Genomic DNA, 22,313 nt, shown 5'->3' with positions numbered 1-22,313 from the left:
CATTTAAGCATGTAATTTTCCCTTTAGCTTTCATGAGCTCTGATCTACTCAATTACTGTGCCATTAGTATCCATTCTTCTTGGTTTCAAACCTGCCCTTGTTAAATTTTTAATGTCGTTTCTTTAAGGACACAATTTCCCATGTCTTTCAGAATTATCAGCAGTAATTGTTGTCAGTAATGAAGAGATCAAAAGAGCACAGTGACCTGCATGCTACATGTGATTTTGTGCTTGCTATGGCAACTGCTGCTGATATTCAAGGTGTTTATTAATTTCCAGGACTACTTGTCCTTTCCCAACCACCACATTTCCTTATTGAAGGCTGTGTGGCCAAAGAGGACATAACATGAGATATGTGGCCCCTAGTCCGTTTTGGGTTATCCTTAAGGAGAGATTGTTCCCAAATGCCATTTCTTTCCTTTGCTGCTCTGGGGGGACTCTCACAAGGTGGATCTGCTCCAGGAGAAGCTTTTTGTGTTTTACTTATGAAGAGAAGAATTCAAAGTTCTTCTGTTTGTTCTCTGCCCCATAGAATTACACTGGACAAATGTTGGCTGTAGTAGAAAGCCAAGAATTGTCTGTTCTTTTCCTGTGGATGTTCTGGAAAGAGGCAAATGTAAAATGTGAGAAAATGAAATGGCAGTGAACAATATCTGTCCTGTATCCCATTGGAACTACTCACTGAACAGAAAACCAACCAGCCAGGCCACCCCCAATCCTCTACATGGTATGTGACAAGCTATCCTTGAAGACTAGGTTACTAGTTAAGCTTGGTTACATTTTTTTCCAATTTGAACCCAAAGAGAAGAGAGGTTTAACATAACTTTTACACTGGCTGTTCTTTTTTCATAGAAAAGAAACACAAGAAAGGATTCTGTGCCTATACAAGAAGAAAATAAGCTTTGTAATGGATAAAAACTTAGACAAATTTTAAAAGGGTGATATTTTAGGAAAGATGAAATCTCAGCTCTCACTAGCTAATGCCACACCTAGATGCAAAAAGAATGGGTTCACATGTCTTCAAGTACTGCATGTACATGGGGTTTAACTACTTAACCACTCTGAAATCATCTTGGCATTGTTGACTTCAAGAAGTGGCATAGGAAACATACGGAATAATATTGTCTCTGACCACATTTACTGTGAGGAAGTTATGGGGTTCCTAATTAAAATAATACAAAAAAAGCTGCACGAACTGACAGCACATCACATAGAAACCAACAAAAACTGAGGCTGGGTACCTCAGCCTTGTGACTGCGACTGTAGCAGAGGGAAAGCAGGATTACTTTCATTCATCTTCTGTTTCACTGGCTGTAATGAATAGGAAATAATGCTAATTTAACCCATTGTTTCTTCTTCTGAAATGTTCTTAGTGGTTATCTTCAGATGTCCTTCTCTACAACCATCAGTGTCAGCCCTCTACTGTGCTGGCAGAGCTTCTGGAAGTATCCACATTTATGGAGGGTTTGTATTTAGTACTTTGCTACTGTAGTGCAACTGACAAATTTATTATCAAAATAAAATTTTGCTGTCAAACAGAACAGTAGGTTACCTTAATTCACTGAGTATGTCCAGTATCCCAACTAGATGAGAGCTCTTTCTCCTAATACATATTCTGACTGCATGCTTCCTGTAAGTGGATTTCTGTTCAGTCCTTCCTGCACATTACAGTATTGTGCAAAGGCAGATATTCTCATGTTGTTTCTTTTAAACACTGACCTATACCTTTTATTTAAAACTATTTTAAAGGAAAGTTCATAAAGAGATGAACTAATGTAATGTAGTCTAATTATTTTTTTCAATAAAATTTATTTTCTGAGCAGTACCTGAGTTTAAAATCCTTCTTCCAATGGATTTTTGCCTTATGTTCTCTAATATGATCTTACTGCCAGTTGCAACCCATTTCCTCTAGTTCTCTCGTTATTCCTTGACAGTCTCACTCTTGCAGCAAGCCTATCTCCCTCTAGCATCCCCAGTATATTTGGCTGGACAAATTGCTGTGGCACGTTCGAAGCACGTGTGTGCTGATTTGCTGGCTCTTATCTCTGAGAATGGGAAAAGATCTTTCCCTCAGCTAAGGCAATAATTTGGATCTCTTTTCAGTAGTCAACTGTTTTCATTATGTTTGCAGCAGTTTCACACCTCTGAAAGCTATGCCTTTTTAAAAGTGACCAAGAAGTTCAAGGGTTATTAAGGGAGACAGCCATATGGAGAGACTGAATAGATTTCACCCTGTCAGGAAACTGGAGAAAATAACTTGACTATAAATGAATTTGTTGAAGGGGAGAATTGGTAATGTTAATCTAATTTTTTTCTTTGGAAAATCAAACCAGTTTCAGAATTGCATGTGGATTTATAATTTTTGTAGTTATTCATCACTGAGGATGAATGTAGAGTCTTTGAAAGAACTGTCAAAACTAATTTGAGAGAATAACAATTATTTCTTCACCTTGCTTGTATTTCTGAACATTAACCAGTGGCTCTTTAATAGCTAGAAGAAAAGCATGAATTTTGTTCTCACCTCTGGTATGAGGTGGGGAGGGGGGAGGAGAGGGGCAAGGTGTGGGGGGAAACAGGACCTAAAAGAAATAGAAGAATCATTTTTGGAAAAAGTCTCTATCAGATAATGTTGATTTAATCCCATCTCAACTAGTGTTTGACCTCTACAGCATAAGGGACAGCAGGTCTCTCTATGACATAGAAGAGAGAGCAGTCCTTCCCTAAGCTTGCAATAGATGTTAGAGGAAGATGGTATAGAATATTATTTTTCCACCTATGGAAACATCAGAGAACTGCACTCCTTTACCTTAACATGGTGTTGTCTTCTGGTGTATTTCACAGAGACAACATCAGCCTACAGCCCTTGCCCTGAATTGTCATTTGCTTGTTGCTTGCTACTTTTTTCTAAGATTTGTTGCTTTTTTGTTGTATTCTTTCTATCTGCTGCTGTCTCCAAGGTGTATTTTCTTAAACTTTGATATGTGTAAGACCAAATTTATTTTCTTTGCATTGATAATTTTAATTTTCTCTTGTATATGTTTTCATATTGGTTTTCCTTCATATCAGTGCAGTCAAGGGAGAATATTTGCAATATTTTGCTTATTAACTTGTGTCACTTTTGAAATGTGACATGTCTTGCATAGGGGTTTTGGCAATAGTAGAGTATTGGTGTAGTACAATGTGTTAAAAAAGTGTACCAATAGGTTTTATATTCCTAGTTGTCTAGCTGGAACAGAAACATTAATTTCAGAGACAGATATGATAGTTCAGTACTGAGAAATAGGAAACCTTAACCTTTATGACTTTCAGATAAACAAAGCATAGTGATTCACAACATCAGAAATTAAGATAGGAAACGGACACTGGTGCTATTTAACCTTCTTCCAAAGCAGTTGCTGGATGTAATTTCCAGTAGGGACTGATGGGTGAACCCATCCAAGAAAGCATGACTCAAAATAAATGTTTCCAACCAGATAAAACAACTGGCAATGCCCTCCAATCCCATTAGCTCTAGTGATAGCACTCAGTACTTTCAAGAAAAAATGTCTATTGCCACATTTTATCAAATGGAATGGATCTTCTTTATTACATGGAAAAGATGAAGTAACCTTCTGAACATAGTGTATTAAAAAAAAAAAGAAAGAAAAAAAGGTTGAAATTCATAGAGTGAAAAATTATGAGCATGGGTTTTTACAAGATTTGAAAGGTCAGGAGGGTAAGCAGATGGCTAGCTGTAGAATTTATTACACTTTTAGCAATTGTTTTGATGTTCCAGGTGAAACCTTGCAAGCTTATGAGGCTGTAAAATTCTATGACCCTGCATTAAAGTGAGGATTATGCTCATAATATGCATGTGATTTTAGAGATCAATCTATCACCCATTTATTATCTGCCAAAAACCTCACAGGATTCAGTGTGATTAATATCTTGAATTGCAATTTTTACTATTTTCCAATAGTGCATCCCTTTTTTGTCCATTTTGCTTTTTTTTAATGAAAATAATACAAACATGCTTATAATAATGAAGTGATACTCTGGTGGTACTGAGTGACCCTCCAGCAACCTTTCAGTTCTCAAAAATGACATGATTTTAAAAGGTATGTAAAAAGTTATATATTCAGTGATGATTATTACTCAGACTTTCTCAGGCACAAGAAGCTACACTTAGAAAAGTCAGTATCTTCAGGGGTTTGGTGCAGCACTTGAGAGAACATGAACAACTTCAGTACAGAATTGTCAGCACAGGTCTCAGGGCTCAGCAGTGGCTGCACAGCAGACAAATACAGGGATGCAGAATGGCAACTTCTGTTCTTGCAATAGGCCTGTCAAAAACAGTCCCCTCTCTTTTGAGGTAGTGTGTCCCTGTGGGTGGCATTTCATGTCTCCTTAGACATATTTGTTAAAAGATGTCTAGCCCTGTAAATCACACCTGAGACAGGACCTGACCTGCTCTTCTGGGTTTATGGTGGTGCACCCCAATCCAGTGACAAGACCTTGTGCTTGGCCTTGTTAAATCTCATGACTATGGGCCAACTTCTGGAGCTTGTCTGGGTCCCCCTGGATGGCATCCTGTCCTTCAGGCACACCAGCCACATGCCTGAAGGGCAGTTTGGTGTCCTCTGCAAACTTGCTGAGGGTGCACTCAATCTGATGCTGAGGGTCAGCAGGTCCACCTTTTTATTTTGCCTTTCATAATTGAAGCACAAGGCCATGTAAGTGACTCCTGATTCATCACTGCTGTTCCTAGTGAAGTATTAATAGAAAATTACGGTAAAAATTTCTTAGTTCTCCCACTCAAATTAAAAGCATAAATGCCTTGTTTCCAACTGGAAAAACTTACTAAACATTTATTTCAAAAATGGCACACCTTCTGTGGTTGAATTTCCCATGATAATAAAGGCAGGATATGGGGAAATTTCCAGTGGCTTCTAATTAATCCAGCTCACCCCTGGGTTCAGACTTCTCTCTGGAGAATACTGACCAAGAACAGCAGGTGAGACAAACAAGGAGGTCATCAATATTTTCTTAAACTTGGAAACAAAATATTATTTCAGGATTTCCCAGCTTGGGAAAGAAAAGGCAAGAGCTGTGATGCTTCCTCAGTTGAACAGGCATGCAAGTTTCACATGCAGTAGCTCATTTTGTAATTTTGTGTATGTGGTGATGCCCATCTCCAAGTCTGTAGAGAAAACTTATTACCCTGTTTATGAATTCAGCCAACATCTGGATTAGTTCCCTTTTTTGCCAAGTTGATCTTTAATTTTTCAAGAAGCAGGCCATGTGAATTGTGATAACAAAATGAGGGATTTTCTTCATCTCAAATGTTCTAGCAAGATTTCTGGCTGTGTGATGGTATAGGAATGACTGTGGCTCACAGGTGGCCAGTGTTCCGAAATTACACAGTCTGATTTTCAAAAGCTGAGTCATGCAGCCATACTGAAATGAGGTGCAGCCTCTCTCTGCTGGTAGGTACTTTTCTGGGGTCTCTCAAGGCACCAGTTTCTATCCTATTGAGTGGATAAATGGAAATGGTAAGAGCAATGACTGTGCAGAATTTGTGCTGATGAAATCACCTTATCACTTAGCTTTGTAAATGTAATGCTTTCACCATGGGATGTGCTATTTGTCATGGTTTTGGACATTGATTGTTGAGCTCAGGTTTGGGTTGGGTGGGTGTTGTGGTGGTAGGATCCCATTATGTTTTAATGCACAGTCACTAGTGGAGTTCCATGGGGCTTCAACTTAGGCCCAGTGCTCTTCAACACCTTCATAAATGACTTGGATGTAGGACTGGAAGGGATACTGAGCAAGTCTGCAGATGACACAAAACTGGTAGGAACTGCTGACTCCCTCAAAGGCAAGGAGGCCCTGCAGAGAAACCTTACAAATTAGAGCACTGGGTAATCACCAACCATAGGAAGTTCAACAAGAGGAAAGTGCCAAATTCTGCACCTGGGATGGGGCAGCACTGGACATTTTTACACTCTGGGGAATGAGATGCTGGAAAGCAGTACTGTGGAAAGGGACCTGGGGGTCCTGATTAATGGCAAGTTGAATCTGAGTGAGCAGTGCCCTGGCAGCCAGGAGGACCAACTGTGTCCTGGGGGGCATCAGGCAAAGCATCACCAGCTGGTCAAGGGAGGGGATTGTCCCACTCTGCTCTGCGCTGGTGTGGCCTCATCTTGGATATTGTGTGCCGCTTTGGTCACAGCAATATAAGAAAGATATAAAGACATTACAGAGTGTCCAAAGGAGGGCAGTGAAGATGCTGAAGGGCCTTGAGGGGAAGCAGTATGAGGAGCGGCTGGGGGCAGTTGGTCTGTTCAGCCTGGAGAACAGGAGACTGAGGGGAGACCTCATTGCAGCTACAACTTCCTTATGAGGGGAAGAGGAAGGGCAGGCACTGATCTCTGCTCTGTGGTGACCAGTGACAGAACCCAAAGGAACAGCAAGAAGCTGAATCAGAGGAGGTTTAGGTTGGATATTAGGAAAGAGCCTCTTGGCCCAGAGGATGGGTGGGCACTGGAACAGGCTCCCCAGCAAGTGGTCATAGCACCAAGCCTAACAGGGTTCAAGAAGTGTTTGGACAACACTCTCAGGAACAAAGTGGAATTTTTGTGGCTGTCCTGTGCAGGATTAAGAGTTGGACTCTGATCCTAGTGTGTCCCTTCCAACTCAGAATATTCTGTGATTCTATTCTGTGATAGTGAGTTGAAATTTGTTACTTAAGATGAATTTATCAACAATAACTAAATTTTTTTTCAAATTTCATTGTTTCTATCTGTGCAGTTTCAAATCAGATAGAGCCTGAACACTGAATCTAAAGGGCTGCTTTTTAAATAATTCCACTCAATCTTCCTGTCCTCAGTTCAGCACCTCTGCGTTCACTGGAGTTGGTGCACAGTTTCTGCACAAAAATGAGCAGTTAACTAAATGCTAATTAAAAGCAGCATGTCAGTTTATTGTGCTCAGTAGGAGCAGTCACAAAAGAACATGAACCTGAATTAATTTTTATCTTTTTTTTTTTTCCTTAGACCCCCAGGAGGGTTCAGGAGAAAAGCCTATTAAGATAACTTAAATGAAAATTTGAGATGGGCCTAAGAAGTTTCCTATCCTGTGAAATACTTTCCTAGACCATCTCCATATCTATGCATGAGCTTCTCTGGCTGTCAGATCAATATGTCAACACCTTCTGAAACCCAAAAGCTGCAAGATGTCTCGGGTTTCTGTCAGTCCTGGTACCACCTTCCAGCTACATACTTGGTCCTGTGAGGTTTGTTGATGCTACTGAGATCTGAGGGCATTCAGCAGCTCACAGACACGATCCATATCCATACTGATTAATCCCTGCAGGCATGATCCAAAGTCTGTTGCATTCAGTGAGTTTTTACATTTCACTTTGATAGGGTTTAGGTTAAGCTTTAACATGTGGTATAGAAGTAGATAATGAGGGCAGGATGAAAAGTGGTTGAGGCAGGGGAGTGTGAAAAGAACTAAAATATGAGGAGGAGAAGTTCATCTTGGACATGGACCAAATTAAGTTTCTTTATCATCTTCAGCTGCTTTGTAATACGTATGGCTATCAAAACTCCACAATTAAAGCAACAAGAAATCTGGTTATTGTTGGCAGCTTTCATTGGCAAATCAGTATGAACCAATGGCAAACCTTCACTGGCTGATAGAAGCCATACCCGTTTGCCGTAGTAGAAAAGGGGAATTCACATAAACATAGATCCATTTTTGAATGCTTCCAGTAGCAAAGGAGAGGAAGGATTATCCTGTACTTTTAAGTGCAAACAGCTGATTCTTTTAAATGTTTAGTAAATGTCAAGTGTTTGCTGCCTCCTCTATTTCACTAAAGCCTTTTAAATCCAAGTGCATTCTTGAGTTTCAAGTTTGCTAGCCCGTGGTAACTGAGGTGTGCACATTTGGGTTGATTGACCATGTTGTAGTACATGACTTTCATGAACCATTCCACCCTTTGTTTCCCATCAGTCTCTTGATTTGTGCCCTTGCTTGGCTGTTCATGTGAATCAGGTTGTGTAGCTTTCTCAAGGTTTGATGACCACTTTCCCAAGTAGCAGAAAAGTCACCTCCAGACACACCAGCTGGGATCCAGCCTACTACTGGGGGAAATATTTTCATCAGCCTTCTCTTAACTCCTTTAGCCCCTACTGTCACTGTTTAATGTCAGAGATATCAGTATGGTGGGGCAGAAGAGCCCTCATTTTAAAGGAAATACTGGAGCACACACTGATAACATTACCCTGATAACATCAGTTACCCACAGGATAGAGTAATACTTCACATGAGTAGTAATGACTTCACTGTCTTTAAGCAACCAAATACTGTTAAGCTACAGCAAGAGAAACATTTACTATAGAGATTAATCTCATTATATTTTATTGTAAATGTGCTGTTCGTTTCTTTGTCCATCTACTCCTCCAAAGAGTATAGGACAAAAAGTAAAAGCTTTAGGTTAGTTTTGGCTCAAGCCAGATTCATAGCACGCTGTATTCCTAACATCTTCAAGAGTCCTTTAACCTGAGGTAGTGTGGAAGGCTGGAAAGCACAGCTTCACCACAACACAAGAGGATCCAGGCATTTTCCACATCTTTGTAGGTACGGTAAAATTATAAATGTGGTGCCAGGACATGAGTCAGTGTACAAGAGGAGGGCTGTCAAGACTAGCAACCAATAAAAAATATGCAAGTATAATGCATTACCACACAGCCTTCTATACCCAACCATTACATTGTTCTATACCAGTCTTTTGTCAGAACAATTTTCCATTTTTCTTTCTTCCAGCTCTTAATTTCATCTGGCTGAGATGGAAAAATCAGGCTGTAATGAGAGGCCAAGCTATCTTTGGGTTTACCAGCATTATAAAGAATTTCTAATCTTTTGACAAGCTAACCATGTAAGGCTAGCAGATTTTACTTGGTTCAGGTACAAGTCAGTTATTTTCTTATAAAGTCTGAGAAAAGTTACCAGGTGTTCATTCTTTACTCAAAACTCATAAGCATACAGCTCTTCAACAATACCAACTAATGGAGTTATACACCTATCTCCAAATTCATCCTTCCAGCTTCAGTGACTTTGTGAGTGGAATTACCTTTAAAAAGCTTCTGATCCATTTTCTGGAGTCCTGAAGTTCTCTAGCATTCAGAATACCCTCATTCTGCTGATGCAAGTGAAACTAAGGATTCTGTGATACTACCATGTGCTTTTCATCCCACTTCTACCTGATCTCTTCCCCAGCTAAGTACTTTAACATGCTAAGAATGCAATGGCTACACTCCATTAAACCACTGTCTTGGTTCATCCCTCAATATCTTATGCTGTGTGTAAGCTGCTACTGAATGCATAAAGTATTATTAATTGAATTATTACTGGTAATCTGTGGCATTTGAGCACATTAAATAACTTCAGCTTCAAGAGCACCTGTTGTAGCAGGTTGAAAAAATCAATTGGCTTTTTCCCATCAGATAGCACAAATCCCTTCCTGATAAATACTTTTTCTCATTGAAAGCCAACAATCTGTAATGATTCAGGGCCACATGAGCAGAAATGAGCTTAGCCACAAGTCTATGACAGAGGTTTGAAAAGACATGTCACGAACTTTTGCTCTGAAATCATAAATCTCTTTGAACTAAAGGAGATTCCCCACTACCTATCACTTCTTATTTCCTTTTTGTTAGATGATCCTGACAAGTAGAGAAGCACAGGTGTGACTTTATTGCATGATTGTGCCAAGCCTTCTGGGAGATCCCATTATTCTTACCTACTTTAAAAGCCTCTTCTAATCTATCTCTTTAAAATATATGCTGTACAGTCACCAATATGGATCTTCTAGAGGTAAACACATGTAAACAAGTTTAGGAAATAAGCTCAAAGAAAGGTATCCATATGACCTGTATAACATCTGTATATTCACTCTGCACACCAGACCACACTGCCTATAACCTAGAAAGCCTCTTCTGCCAGTGTCTATTAGCCCCCTTTTTTCACTCAATGACTTTTCTCTCCAAAACCCTCCAGGCACCTCAGTGCATCTTCCAGATCCCCAGTGGGACAAGAACTGACAGCTGGAAATGTCTGAAGTGATTTCAGCTCAGTGGAAAGGAAGTGTGAAAACATGAAGCAAGCCTGTGTTGTTCACATGAAGCAATTTTCTGTTTGATACAAAGAATATTAGCAACTCACCAGTTATTTTTGTAGTGTGTTTTCTATTACAAAGCATGAAATTGCTGGAAATTACAAATGCTGTTAAATGGTGAAGTCATCTCATGAGATCTAAAATATTGTTAATTCTTAATGGGAGCATATATAGTCAAAGTAACTTATGTCTCACAGGGTAGCACTTGATAACAGTTCATTTTCATTGCACATTGAAAACGTGTGTAGCTTGCTTATCAGACTAAAATCTGGAAGATTCCTGACACTCTGGAATTACTGGTTTTTGTGGACCCCAGATGTGGCATGGCCAAGTATAGATTAGTTCTATCCCAGCTCTAACTCTTGACAGCTTTGACAGTATTACTCAAATCTGAGTACCAGAAGGGTGTTAGGTTCATACCTAAATTGAACTAATAAATAACCCTCCAAACTATTATGGTTGCTCATTATGCAATGCTTTAGCAGCATATGCTAATTTTCAAGTGTTCTCTTTTAGAACCAACTGAAGATAAATTTGTCTGTCTGTGCGCTAATACAGTTCCATCGTAAAACCTGATCTGTATCCCTTAAACTTCATTATTTAATCCTTATGTTGTAAATTAATGCTTTAAGAAAGCAGGAGCTGTGATGCTGATGCTTGCCTCTCAGGGAGGTCTTTGTAGCTCTGTCAGGTCTTCACAAGCAGCCACAAAGTTTTCAATTGTGTTGTTAAGGTTAATATAAAAGAAATTAGGATTCTATGTGGATCATCTCTAGGTCTGGCACAGTTGGTCCCATGTAGCTGGGGAAATACAACAAATGTTAGGGCAGCTTTTCTATTTAGTAACAATAATGTTTTAAAAGTGCTATATAACTTCCCAAATGACTTCATGGGGGTTCTTTGAAGGTTTACCAAAAAAGTGGAATTCTTTGGATTCTGCTGTTTTAAAAATTGACTGTCTTAAGGATAGTTCACGTCTTTTAAAAAGTTGAATACCTACTTTAATGTTTTATCAATAATATAGCTAACCCTAATATTATGATTAGTACAGAGTTCATTCTTCTAAAATTTTCTTGGAACATATTTGCACAAGGTACAGTAACTGCACTAGAATTTAACCCCACAGATTTTTACCTACTTTTATGTCTTAATCCTTGAGCATTGTGTACACTGTTTTTTAAAGCAATCTGGTTTGGATATACTGTCATCACTTATATAAAAAGCTAATGGAACTCAGGGACAGCTAATATTGATGATAAAGGGGATAATTTATATATTTTTCAGTAAAATTACTTGAGGCTGCCCCAGAAAAGATGCACTTTAGACCCTTTCTGTGATTCTCTCCTGACAAAAAGGGCCATGACTACAGAACAGCGGGGAAGAAACACTAAATATCATCCAAGATTAGAAGATCTATATTAAAATTAATAACAATTCCCCACAAGTAAAGCATGTAATGGCACATCTGGAGAGTGTAAAGGGGGCTTCAGAGACCGTCTAATCATATCTTGAATGGTCTGATTGATGCCACTTGTGGAGACAGTGTTGAGGGCCATGAAAGAAGTAATTGCAGAGTTTCTATTTGTCACAATATTCCTTGATGGGATTTCTGATGTTAGTAATTTGTCACAGTGGTTCATTGTCTTGCTGGATGTCAACCAAAATGGAGAGGCCAGAGAGCTGATGATTTGCTTTCAGAATGTCAGTGTCAGGACTGTGGGAACAGATTTGTAATGAATATTGGGGTGACTGGGAAAGAGCAGCATGTGGGGGGGCTCCGGCTGTAAGTAACAGGACTGGGTGGTTTAGGAGAGAAACAATGAATGCTGGGTTTATTTGTAATACACTGCAACATTTTCATTCAGACTCCTATCATTCCCAAGAGTTTCACCTCAACAGTATTTGAGGATGATGCTCTCTTCAACTAAACCACACATACTATGAATTTACAAAAAATTTGAGTGGCAAGTCTCTTTGGGAGTGTGATTTCCAGTCTCATCATGGTGTTTTCCCCTCACCTTAAAAATTGTGGAGAAAGGTGTCATTCTCTGAGACACTTCACCATGACACTGTATCACAAAAAAAAAAATGCAAACCATCAAAACTGATTCAGACTGATGATTTCCTGTGGTGGAGTAAAACTAATGCAATCTCTGGTGGGCTGCAGCTTAGAGCAGGTTGAGCTTAGTGGTAGGGGCAGTGCACTTGCCTTTGGGGTGCCCAGGGCAGGTCTTGCCTCTGCCACCAAACCCACTTAAAATTTCTCTTACGCTATCTGATCTTTTTCTCCCTCTCACCCAGAGAGGTATTATATCGTGGCAACAGAAGCATTTTCCTCCTCTTATTTTAATTGTATATCTTATTTGTATTAAAAACTCTTTGAACCAGAGACAAGTTCTTACCATACAAATATGTTTTGCCTGGTATAGAATTATCTTAGCCTTGATGGGAGGGATAATAACCTTGATGGAGGCAAAGATTCTTTTACACAAATAAAAATAAATCATATTTCTATGTTTTGATGATCTGTATGGTTTTAACAGAAGGAAAAAGTATAGAGGAGAACCTATGAACTGAACTGTAAATGAAATCCTGTTCTGTTAGGTCTATTTTATTGTTATTCTTCAACAGTTTATGTATAAATAATTTATAGGAAGCATCACTGATCTGCTCTGGAGAAAGACAACTCTGCCTCCTGTTGTATCAGAGCATGGGGAAACAACTGAATGATTAGACATGTCATTGATGGCAAGTCCCAGGCATAAGCCGCTATAGTCACTCCAGGGGGGAAAAAAAGAACACAAATGGACATAACAGTGTCAAGGTACATCTCAGTAAAGTGTCTATGCAGGTTCAGGGAGTGTAAATAAATGGGCAGAAGGAAAATAATGCAAAGGTAAAAATAAACACAGTACAAAAAGTTTGTGTTATAAGTTGAACAGCATTTTGGCCTCTTGCTGGTCTAGTCAGAGGCTAGTGAGTGGGCTAATTGTGAGATAGAACAGAACACATGAAAAAAAATTGTGATTAAATCACTATTTTGAGCTGATTCAATTGTTTCTGACCACAAAAATTAAAATCCAGGAAGAATGAAGGTGGCGCCTGAGCTACAGGTCTTTGTTATATGACATAGATGCCTTTATTTTTGATAATACTTATTTTTATTCTCGGTTCCTCATTAGTCTCTAAGGACACATGTAGCCCATCTGCTGTGGTTTTCTGCCTGCTGACTGAGCAATGGAACCTGGTCAGCCTTGAAAACCACCAGTGCTGTGAAAAGGCTGAGACAGGAGTTCAGAGGGGGAACGCAGTTTAATCTGTGGGATGCACCTGTTGGGGGTTTGTCTCAGAAGCACCTTAGTATGTCACGTAAAATATAGTATGTGGCTATGATTCACAGGCAAGGAGAGGGCACTGTAGGAGAATGTGGTATCAGACAAATAGCTAAACTGATTTCTCGGGAGGGCAGAGACCCCTCTAGCTCCCAGCCATATGGAGCAGGGCCTCCACTTCTCTTCTCTCACTCCCTGCTCCCTCAGGGATGCTCTGGCTGCAAAATTTCTGAAGCTCATGTGTGAATGCTTCATAAAAATACCAGGGGACATATGAAGGTAGACAAACATGGAGAAGAGAAACAAAAGGGAAGATTGATAAGTTCTGAAAAAGACAATAAGAATTTTGAAAGAAGCTTCTGAAATAAGAAATGAGATGAAAAAGGAGTGCAAAGCAAGCTAAACAACACTGTAGAGACAAACTAAAAAGATAAAAATGTGGTAGAGCCATACAAAAACAAGAAAGAAGGGATAGATGTAGCAGTAATTTTTTTGACTCAAGAGTGAGTCATGGTCTGTTACAGGCAGGTAAAGTCAAGAGCAAATGCAGGAAGGGGAAGGGAAAATACCAAGGTGACAAGACTGAATAGGATGTCTTGAGCAAGGGTGTTCTAACAGTATCCAGTGACTACATTATTTCATCACTTAATGTGTCTTATCAAGGTAAATACTTTCTGACAAATCCATTTTTTGGTAGAATTTGATTAGCTCTTAGAATGTACAGAAATATGAATGGTTGAATGCACCAGAAAAGTGAGGGTGACATTTTAAAACATTATGGACTATTTCTTTCTGCTGTTTGTACAGCTTAAAGTAATAATTTCTGAAAAAGATACATTTTAGTTATTCAGTAGAAAGATGAACACTGATATTACGTACTTATACTACTGCTTTCTATTTCAGGAAGCATGGCCAATCTTTTACATTGGCTAGAGGTATATATAAGGTCAATGCTCTCTTTGCAAGAGCTTTGGGGAGAAACTTCTCCAGAAACTTTCTCAGTATAAGAAAAGCACAGGCCCTGCAGAACCTGGTATGTTCCCCATGGAGCTATGACATTCACTGCTGTTATGTTCATGCTCAATTAAAAATAAACATAAATGTCTTAAATGAAATTTCACCGACAAAGTCAGTGGTGATAAATATTTTTGTGTTTTGTATTTTTTTTTTCAAAGCTGACTCTTTAAGGACAGATTAAATATTTGCATACAACAGCAAATACCAATTCTGAGCTTGCCTCCTCTGTCAGAAATAGTTAACTTGGGAAGAAAAGTGAATTCTCTTTTGTGTGTGTTCATATTGCAGCTCCTCATTACTCCAGACTCTCCACATGTCCTGAATGATATCAGAAATCTTTGCCCAAATGTATTTTTGAGCGTCATAACAGGCAGATAGAAGTAGTTAAGGATGTCACTATAATGGATCATTATTTTTTAGTGCAGACCTTCCAGTACTTTACATTTTCTGTCTTTCACAACTGTAATCTATAAGAAAAAAAAATGTCTGGACTTATTAGAAGGTGAGGGAAAATTTCATAGCAGGCTGTCACGTACTGCAGCACCATCTAACCAGACAGTGATAAAACCGAATAGTCTTATCTATAAATCACAATAAAGTTTGACACAATTCACCTCTGCCTTCAAAGGCTTAAAAGTGGTTAAATTGTCTTATTAAAAACAAACCCAAAATGTATTTATCAGAAACATCTGACGTCTGGGAGAAGTAAGAATGTATCATCAGAGGACTTTCAGCCTGAATCCAAGAAAACCCTCTATCTCTGACTCTCACCTTATAATAACAGAAACAAAATGAGAACTGGATGGTAGATTCCTAATGGAGCAGGTTCCAATCCTTGTGGCTGTATAGGACACCACTCCCACTGGGAATGTCCTACCCAGGACATCTGAAGAGGGAGCGCTGGCTTGATGTTAGAGCTGCTCCCTTTCCGGGGGCCCTCCCTTCTGAGCTGGGGTGGCTTTCCAGGAGAGGAGGGCAGAGAGATATTCATCAGCACAGCCAGACACTGGCAAACACCATCCTGGGCTAAAGTAAGGAAAGGCTTGCTGAAGAGCTGTGTTGAGAATGGTCACATGGCCAGAAAGCGCTCATGGACTTGTGTTTCCAGTAACAAAAGTTGGAGTTTTGACATCGATCTGCCCAGAAATCTGTGCAACCCTTTATCTCTGAGAACCTGTCTTGGTTTGAGACAGCAAACTGCTAACCCCCCCCCAAGAACAGAGAGAAAAGCCTCCCTCCTAACACCAAGGAAAGGGAGGAAAAGAGAGGGGAAAGGGAAAAAACCACTTCAAACCACGTTTATACTAAAACTACATATATTGTTACAGAAAGGAAGAGACAATTAGAAAAGAGTACAAATATACACTCACACAAGTCTGCAACAACAAATTCCTCACTTCTTAATGAACACACAAATTCTACTATCTTAACTTATTCCCCAGGAAGAGAAACTCAAGCAGAAAGGAGAGACCCAGAAGAACACATTGTACTTTCCTGAGATTCCCTGTGAGCCAGTGGTGGGCCTGGTCCTCTCCATCCCCCCTGGGACAGCATCGTGTGTCCTCCCAAGAGGAAGGCTAAGAAACGACTGCCTTAACCACTCCCACACTGGTTCCTACTTCCCTGGAGATGATGTCATAATGTGGTATGGAATACAAAGTTACTGGCTAGAAGAGGTCAGCTGTTAGCTCAGCCCAGCCTAAGTCAGCTGACAGCTTCGGCCTAGCCCGAACTTCAGAGCCCAAATCTAGGCCCACCTAGGTGAACCCATAACAACCTTATAATTATAATGGCAGAATTTTCACTGTGCATCCTAGGATGCCTGTTCTCCATGCTGTTCTCCTTAATGCTCACTTGTAGCTCTCCTCCTGGAGGGGTCCTTAACCCCTTAAGTACATGGTAGGGAGCCTGTGTTCCTCTCCTGGACATCTCCCAATGGGATCTGTTTCTTGCTTCTTGTCCTAGGCCTGGAAGAGGATCGACAGCAGTGTAGACCAAAAAAAGGGAGGGAAGATGGTAGTAGAGGAAAAAGTGGCTAACTTTGAAGATCATGCTATTGAGGTGAGATTAAAGGCTGCAGTGCAGGAGTTTTTTGCTGTGAGCAGGAGACCTCTTGGTGACAGCAACAGAAGGGAGGACAAGCTGATCAGAGCAGGACCAAACCTTAAGGTATGAAACCCTGAAAAGAGACAAGCTAACTGTGGGGTAGACTGAGTGAGATTTTTATCAATAGAGGCACTGTACAATACCCTGTAGGGGGTTCATATGTAGCACTACTTCTGGAAGTGGAAGGATTTCTTACAGAACAGGGTTTCAGCCTGGCAGTGGAGGTCTGATAGGAAATGCATTTTTTTTGAGTTAAAAATATCTGATACTTGTAGAAGTTTCTCATTATGACAGGCAACAGAGGAAAGAAACTGAAGACAACCTTATTCCCAAGTACAAGGAGTCTGAATCATTTCATTCAACTCCAATTCCTTTATTTCCCTTTTTTTTGGTGTGGTCCAAAGTATCATTATTTTGCCGGCCACTTTATTTACTGGCTTATGGCAGGCAGTACTCCCATTGTTTTTCCCTAAAAAATATACCTACAGGCTTTACCACCCTCATTACACAGTGCACACTTTGCACGTCTGTCTGTGAGCAACACTGCACCTGGAGAGTTCCTGCTTTCCTGGACAGAATACATTCATTTGCAAACTGTGCCTCTGACCACCTTTGTCAAAGATTATTACCTTGTCCAAAGGCTTGGGAGGGAGGGAGCGAGGGAGGGAGGGAAGAATTGGTGCTTATTTTTTTTAATGTTGACTATACCTGGTCTGTTCTCATCAGCATGTATGGAATAAGAAAAGCCAGCCTTCTATCCAATAGTAATTCAGTTGCTTGCCCTGAAAAAGGACAGAAGACAGTAACTAATAAAGCAATATAATGCAGCAGAGATATAGAAGTTACTTGTGTGTTTATTTCATCTTTGAATAATTGCACTGTCTTGAATTCTGAGGTTTTAAAGCAACTTTTTTCTCACATACAAAATTTAAGAAGACTTTTTTTCCAGAAAATTTAAGTTCAGGTCAGTGAAATCTGGTCTGGAGTTTTCTGGATATCTGAGGAATGTAGCCAGAGTAAAAAAATTATATTAACATATCAAGACAATGTCCTTGTGATATTTGTGATGTTTCCATTAGTACAAGTTTTTTAATGAGAAGGCATATATTTATTGTAACTATAAAGAAGCCTTTCTGAAGCTTGTACTGTAAGGTCTAGGAACCAGCAAACTATTAGGTAATTGTTCATGTTAAATGATGCTTCTAATCATAAAGCGTTTTGCAGACTTTTTTTTAGAATCCATGAAACATGCGTTAGTTTTAGACAGACCAATAAGAATATTCTCCTCCATGTCTTACACTAGATTGTACTTCTGCCCTTTTTTCAAAAAATATTGTGTGAAATTGAAATATATTGCCCTGGGTGAATGGTGGGAGCTTGAGGTGAGTGAGTACTCTTCCTAGTGTTTTTTGATATTGCCCTGAAAGGAAGTGGAATGATGCTGTCCAGTGCACACATAAATTGAATTTATATCATCTTACTGGATAAGCAAGTAACTTGACTAATACAAGACACAAACAATAGAAACAAGACACAGTCCCTTGGAGAAAATGATAATAAAAAGAAAGCTGATATTATGGACAATGAGAAAGCCATGGACAAATGCATCTGACTTTGATAGTAGGGATTAGTAATTTCATTTAAATATGAGAGAGACTGAAAGAGAGAAAAAAAAAAAAAGGAAGGTTAATATATGCAGAGTCAATCTGTTATTTATCCCAATAAAACAATTTTGGCTCTTAATTACTGATGGTATTCAAGATCCAGATAAAGGTCAGACTTAGAATAGTGTTATAACATACACTTTGTTTTAAATGGAAATGTGATAAGGGGCATTATCAAGAAGGAGGAACAAAAAATAAATACTTGCAAAAACAAAGCACTAAAGTAAAATAAAAAGTAAGCAAATTTTGAATTCGTATTAGAAAATGTTTAACAGAGAAAAATAAGGATTTATGCAAATTCAAAGATAGTAACTCTCAATTACAGTGATTTAAGCAGGCAAGAGACGTGGCTGGGATGACAGAAACATCTCTAAAAAATATCATTCTTCTCAGGCTTTTCTTCTTGGTCAATGAAGGAGATGGGAAAAAAAGTAGACCATTAAGCAAAACTTTAAGCTCATGAAGTAAAGTAGAAGTAATAAGCAAAAAGTCTTTACAGAAAGGATGGGGCAAAAACTTGTCATGGGCAGAAGATAAAGAGCTCATCCTTGGCCGAGAGCAGAGCTGTCTCTCGGCATGAAACATTAGCTGGACACTGCCAGCAGTGTTACTCTTTAGTAGCAGCAGTGGGAGTCCACAGAAAGTGTTTGAGTGAATTCCCAAACATCCTCAGTACTACAGCCAGCTGAACATGTGATGAAAATGCCTCTTCAATGACTTTGCAAGACTCTTGTTCACCAGATACAAATGATCCCTGACACAGATACAGGACTGGGCAAAATGCTCAATGTCCCTCACTGTGCCCAAAAGGGCATTTTTAGATTTTGGCATCTTCTCCCTCTGCTGAGTGTTAGAAAGCACTTCTTGTTATCAAATGTAGTATTGAATGTGCCATGTATTAAATTGTGCAAATGGTTTTCACATCCTTTTTTCTGTCAGTCACAGGCCAGACTACGAGCCCAATAAATTCACAGGCTGTCAGACATGCCTGGGAATGACTGATACATTACTAAGATTATATGAATCTGGTTAAAAACTGTGCATGAAGATGGCCTGCAGAAGATTTGAAGGGAAAAAAATGTCCTTTCTTAACAAGGTAATAAAAGTAATGAAAGGTCATTCCAAAAAAGAAATGGTCAGGAATGTGAAGGTCTAGTATATTAAAAGTGAGAATATGAGTGGGTTTTGTTGGGGTTTTTTGTTGGTTTGTTTGTTGGGTTTTTTTAAACAAATAAAAGAGTATAGGGCTTAAAAAGATAAAATCTCATCAGAGACACACAACAATCTGGTATGAACTTTAAGAAAATGTTGAACAGATCAGGTCCCAGACTTTATTCCTGTGCATTTTCAAGGGCTTCATGTTGTGAGTGGGGAATATTAGAGGAAAAATTGCTTTCTCTTGTGGCTCAAGGGGTATTTTGAGAGATATTTTAACAGTAGTGCTACAATCCAATGTGTTCACCATACAGGCTTGACTTGTGTCATCTACTAAAAGCATTTTGCTTTAATGGCATTGTAATTGTTCAGTGCTTGGGGCAAGGACTGTCGTGGTACTCGTAGGTACTTGCTACAGAGCAAATAAATCATCGAAATTATGTCTTTGCTCCTTATTCTGCACATTCTAAATATATTTTGCCTCCAGTCCCTAATTTTGGCAGATACTTTTGTCATTATTTTAAATCCCACATTAGGGATTTTGTAGTGATTTGAAATGGTCAAAAATTGTGAATAACTTTTTCTATTAAAAAAATTACATTTTGGAACTTAATTAGCAGCATGGTGTGATGCATATTTAAATTAACACCTATGTTCTCAAAGCAGTGTCTTTTGGGGGGATTTCTGTGAAACTAGATCTGAAAATGGAATGAGTGACTAAAGGGACAACTAAAATCATTGTTAGGGTTTCATGCAGAGGTTCCTCTGGCATATTTCTGGGTTGTATCCTAAATAGTTGTTTCCAGTTTCATTTGAAAGGATGTGAAAAGGATAAAAGACATGTATTTTGTTTTTTGTTTGGTTTTGCTTCTTTTTTCAAGTCAGAAAATTAATGGTTTGGTCTCAGCTGTGACTATACCTGCTTGAATGATGCTGAGTGAGAGCAAATACTTGTAGCAGAGCTGCCTCTACTGCAATGTGGTAGTAACTAGATAATTCTTACCAGTGTTAAAATATCCCAGTGATTCACCCCAACCAAGCAGCTAAGTAGTTATAGACTAGTTTGTAAATGCTTGTCAGTATATGTACTAAAATGTTTAGGCTGGAAACTCTCTCTGTGCTTTAGCCACCTGGCACAAATCACAACCCTATTTATTGATTAAGTAATACTGGAATCCAGAGCAAGATAGTAATATAAATATTTGTCAGTTTAATTTATATCAGCATTGATTTAGACCATGGTAGTAACTTGACTATTGTACAAAATTCATTTATTAAGTCACTACTGATTTAGAGCAAGATGGCAATCTCCAAAACCTGTAAATGTGAAATTATTTAATATTTATATCCATAGTCTAAAATTAAGTAAGTTTTACATCTTCCAAACTTGTGAAATAAGGAAATAAGGATTCCTATCACACAGAGGTTATTTGAATCAAATATAACCCTGAAAAAAACTTTTTGATGTTGTGGTAATAAATCTCTTCAAAATCATGGTTTTACAGGGCAAGTCCTGATACAAGTCTTTACTGCAGAGATAGCAAATAGCAACCCTGGAATAATTTCCCACCCAGTAACTGTAGCACGGAGCTGAAGTGCTGCTTTGAATGCTGCCTCCCCACTAAGATGAGCTCCATTTGAAACCTTTGTACCTCCTATTAAAATAATCTTCTATGCTGATATCTAGTCCAGGATTCATATTGTTAGGATCATTCTTATATTTTGAACCCCCTGACATATGCAGTACTTAGGTGGACTATACCAGCTTTCAGTCTTTATCTTCCCCATCAAATTGTCTTCCTGTGAGAGTTACAGATCTGCTCTATGCCCTTTTTGGTATGTTTATCAGCTGGAGTGTTTCATTCAAAACTTTTTCTTCCAGACAGTTTAGGAATCCTTTTAGGGTTGACTGTGATTTCCTGCACCTTCATGCTCTTAAGCAAGATTATATATTTATTAATGAGTATATTTTTATTCAAAATCCACTCCTTCAAAGATTGGGCTATCTGAGGGCAACCCAATGTTTAAATTTATACGCTATCAGTTGCATGAAACAGTTGTGTAAGCTCTTTTTTCTAGTCAGTTTTGGAGGTGATGGCAGATGGAGCTATTATCATTTTAACTGACTTAGAGAAAGAAAGCGAAATGCAGATGTTGTCTTGTTGACAATTTTATGAGCAAGCTGAGTGTAGGCCCTCAGAGACAGCCATTTGCATGGCCAAGATTTGGAGCAGGGAGAGAATAGAATGTGACAAAGAAGACATTTTTACACCTTTGTAATGAAAACGTTTCTATGTCTTCCTTTCAACCTCTTCTCAAAGGATCTCTTCCTAATGTTTGAGAGTGCCTGGAGCCAGAGGACTCATTCCCTCTGACTCTTTCAGCAGTGAGGATGGGACTTGACTAGGACAAGTCTTTGTTGATGCAAGTAAGTGCACTTAAAAGTGAAGGAAAAACACTACAGGAACATATGAAGAAAAAGATGGGACAGGCTGGTTGCTATCTCTTTCCTTGCAAGTGTTTTATCAATTGCAGTACGTTCTCTTGTTATAAAGGACACAAAACCATGGCAGCATGGTGGTATACTAATATTTTGTGCCAGTAATTAGGAATTGATATTTAACACATGCACCTCCAGTTCTACCATAGTAGAAGATGACAAGACAGAGGGGTATAATTTTTGTCATTTTTGAGTAAGCAGATTGTGTGGCTGAGGTCATTTTAAGCTACTTATACTTACGGCTGGTAACATTGCCATCTGATAGGACTTAGTTGTGAAAAAGAGGTCTAGGAAAACAAGTCTGTTCCTGTGCAACATGTCTTAATTTTTTGTGGCTACTGCTGTTTTCAGTTTTTCAATATTTTTGAAGAAATGCATTCA

The 22,313-nt window shown here is 38.9% G+C and overlaps 1 long non-coding RNA gene across 1 annotated transcript in view; it reads right to left on the bottom strand.

Moving 5' to 3' along the window:
* Window positions 1-546: 546 nt before the first annotated feature.
* The window catches only part of LOC139675301 (uncharacterized), a 48,318-nt gene continuing 26,551 nt past the window's right edge, over window positions 547-22,313 (bottom strand). The window contains exons 2-3 of the long non-coding RNA XR_011698468.1: window positions 17,322-17,395; window positions 547-599 (exon numbers count right to left, since the gene is read on the bottom strand). This is a non-coding gene — a long non-coding RNA (uncharacterized lncRNA). The remainder of the gene's footprint in view (window positions 600-17,321; window positions 17,396-22,313) is intronic.

This window comes from Pithys albifrons, chromosome 8 (assembly GCF_047495875.1).
Source record: "Pithys albifrons albifrons isolate INPA30051 chromosome 8, PitAlb_v1, whole genome shotgun sequence".
Taxonomy (NCBI): domain Eukaryota; kingdom Metazoa; phylum Chordata; class Aves; order Passeriformes; family Thamnophilidae; genus Pithys; species Pithys albifrons.
The sequence above is the reverse complement of the archived record's forward strand: the minus strand, read 5'-3'. Positions and strand labels throughout refer to the sequence as shown.